At 38.2% G+C, this 3,635-nt stretch overlaps 1 non-coding gene across 1 annotated transcript; it reads right to left on the minus strand.

Moving 5' to 3' along the window:
- Nucleotides 1-2,635: 2,635 nt before the first annotated feature.
- On the minus strand, nt 2,636-2,708 carry TRNAF-GAA (transfer RNA phenylalanine (anticodon GAA)). The gene has a single exon. It is a non-coding gene; the product is annotated as a tRNA-Phe (tRNA).
- Nucleotides 2,709-3,635: the final 927 nt, after the last annotated feature.

A 3,635-nucleotide genomic window follows, 5' to 3' on the forward strand; every position in this document is an offset into this window, starting at 1 on the left:
TTAGGTAGTTGTTTTTTTAACTCTGAATGGGCTAGCACTATATTACCCAGATATATTTGGCATGAGTAGGTAAGCAATGTCATCTGACTACTGACATCTGTGTTCAAGGAGGACGAAATGGGAAACATTCATAGTCAAACCTGAAGGCAAGATAGGTGGAAGAAAGTTTAAAAGGAGGACAGAAAGCAAAGTCTATGTTGAATTGATCATTTTGTAGATCAGTTCGATAAAAATGTTGATAGAGAAAAAAGTACTACAGCTGATTCCAAGACCTATTTTGTTAGAAGCAAGGACCCTCTCAACTGTGCCGAAACCCGGGATTGAAACAGGGACCTTTAGATCTTCAGTCTAACGCTCTCCCAACTGAGCTATTTCGGCCTGCTCATAGCTGTGGTCTTCATACTTTAATTTAAACCATTTAACAAAATAGATGCAGGACCTGGATTTTTAACCTCATATGGTAGAGATATGTTTTAACGAGTCCTGTATCATTCCGCAATTAACTGGTGCAATGGGCAAATAGCATTTTTGGGATCCAGGTTAGGTAGTTGTTTTTTTAACTCTGAATGGGCTAGCACTATATTACCCAGATATATTTGGCATGAGTAGGTAAGCAATGTCATCTGACTACTGACATCTGTGTTCAAGGGGAAGTGGAAGGTAATGCAGACAAGAGTTTACTTTACAAAAAAGCATGAAATGGGAAATATTCATTGTCAAACCTGAAGGTAAGAGAGGTGGAAGCAAGTTTAGAAGGAGGACATAAAGCAAAGTCTATGTTAAATTGATTATGTTGTAGATCAGTTGGAAACAATTTGATGAATAGAGAAAAAGTACTACAGCTGATTCCAAGACCTATTTTGTTAGAAGCAAGGAACCTCTCAACTGTGCTGAAACCCTGGATTGAACCAGGGACCTTTAGATCTTCAGTCTAAGGCTCTCCCAACTGAGCTATTTCTGCCTTCTGATATCTGGGGTCTTCATACTTTAATTTGAACCATTTAACAAAATAGATGCAGGACCTGGATTTTTAACCTCATATGGTAGAGATATGTTTTAAGGAGTCCTGTATCATTCCCCAGTTAACTGGTGCAATGGGTAAATAGCATTTTTGGGATCCAGGTTAGGTAGTTGTTTTTTTAACTCTGCATGGACTAGCACTATATTACCTAGATATATTTGGCATGAGTAGGTAAGCAATGTCATCTGACTACTGACATCTGTGTTCAAGGGGAAGTGGAATGTGATGCAGACAAGAGTTTACTTTACAAAAATGGACGAAATGGGAAACATTCATTGTCAAACCTGAAGGCAAGATAGGTGGAAGAAAGTTTAAAAGGAGGACAGAAAGCAAAGTCTATGTTGAATTGATCATTTTGTAGATCAGTTGATAAAAATGTTGATAGAGAAAAAAGTACTACAGCTGATTCCAAGACCTATTTTGTTAGAAGCAAGGAACCTCTCAACTGTGCCAAAACCCAGGATTGAACCAGGGACCTTTAGATCTTCAGTCTAACGCTCTCCCAACTGAGCTATTGCGGCCTGCTTATAGCTGTGGTCTTCATACTTTAATTTAAACCATTTAACAAAATAGATGCAGGACCTGGATTTTTAACCTCATATGGTAGAGATATGTTTTAAGGAGTCCTGTATCATTCCGCAATTAACTGGTGCAATGGGCAAATAGCATTTTTGGGATCCAGGTTAGGTAGTTGTTTTTTTAACTCTGAATGGACTAGCACTATATTACCCAGATATATTTGGCATGAGTAGGTAAGCAATGTCATCTGACTACTGACATCTGTGTTCAAGGGGAAGTGGAAGGTAATGCAGACAAGAGTTTACTTTACAATAAAGCATGAAATGGGAAATATTCATTGTCAAACCTGAAGGTAAGAGAGGTGGAAGCAAGTTTAGAAGGAGGACATAAAGCAAAGTCTATGTTAAATTGATTGTGTTGTAGATCAGTTGGAAAAAATTTGATGAATAGAGAAAAAGTACCACAGCTGATTCCAAGACCTATTTTGTTAGAAGCAAGGAACCTCTCAACTGTGCCGAAACCCGGGATTGAACCAGGGACCTTTAGATCTTCAGTCTGACGCTCTCCCAACTGAGCTATTTCGGCCTGCTTATAGCTGTGGTCTTCATACTTTAATTTAAACCATTTAACAAAATAGATGCAGGACCTGGATTTTTAACCTCATATGGTAGAGATATGTTTTAAGGAGTCCTGTATCATTCCGCAATTAACTGGTGCAATGGGTAAATAGCATTTTTTGGATCCAGGTTAGGTAGTTGTTTTTTTAACTGTGAATGGACTAGCACTATATTACCCAGATATATTATGCATGAGTAGGTAAGCAATGTCATCTGACTACTGACATCTGTGTTCAAGGGGAAGTGGAAGGTAATGCAGACAAGAGTTTACTTTACAAAAAAGCATGAAATGGGAAATATTCATTGTCAAACCTGAAGGTAAGAGAGGTGGAAGCAAGTTTAGAAGGAGGATATAAAGCAAAGTCTATGTTAAATTGATTGTGTTGTAGATCAGTTGGAAAAAATTTGATGAATAGAGAAAAAGTACTACAGCTGATTCCAAAACCTATTTTGTTAGAAGCAAGGAACCTCTCAACTGTGCCGAAACCTGGAATTGAACCAGGGACCTTTAGATCTTCAGTCTAACGCTCTCCCAACTGAGCTATTTCGGCCTTCTGATAGCTGGGGTCTTCATACTTTAATTTGAACCATTTAACAAAATAGATGCAGGACCTGGATTTTTAACCTCATATGGTAGAGATATGTTTGGAGGAGTCCTGTATCATTCCCCAGTTAACTGGTGCAATCGGTAAATAGCATTTTTGGGATCCAGGTTAGGTAGTTGTTTTTTTAACTCTGAATGGACTAGCACTATATTACCTAGATATATTTGGCATGAGTAGGTAAGCAATGTCATCTGACTACTGACATCTGTGTTCAAGGGGAAGTGGAATGTGATGCAGACCAGAGTTTACTTTACAAAAAAGGACGAAATGGGAAACATTCATAGTCAAACCTGAAGGCAAGATAGGTGGAAGAAAGTTTAAAAGGAGGACAGAAAGCAAAGTCTATGTTGAATTGATCATTTTGTAGATCAGTTGATAAAAATGTTAATAGAGAAAAAAGTACTACAGCTGGTTCCAAGACCTATCTTTTTAGAAGCAAGGAACCTCTCAACTGTGCAGAAACCCAGGATTGAACCAGGGACCTTTAGATCTTCAGTCTAACGCTCTCCCAACTGAGCTATTGCAGCCTGCTTATAGCTGTGGTCTTCATACTTTAATTTAAACCATTTAACAAAATAGATGCAGGACCTGGATTTTTACCCTCATATGGTAGAGATATGTTTTAAGGAGTCCTGTATCATTCCGCAATTAACTGGTGCAATGGGCAAATAGCATTCTTGGGATCCAGGTTAGGTAGTTGTTTTTTTAACTCTGAATGGACTAGCACTATATTACCCAGATATATTTGGCATGAGTAGGTAAGCAATGTCATCTGACTAATGACATCTGTGTTCAAGGGGAAGTGGAAGGTAATGCAGACAAGAGTTTACTTTACAAAAAAGCATGAAATGGGAAATATTAATTGTCAAACCT

Source organism: Lissotriton vulgaris, chromosome 8 (assembly GCF_964263255.1).
Source record: "Lissotriton vulgaris chromosome 8, aLisVul1.2, whole genome shotgun sequence".
In the NCBI taxonomy this organism is placed as follows: Eukaryota; Metazoa; Chordata; class Amphibia; order Caudata; family Salamandridae; genus Lissotriton; species Lissotriton vulgaris.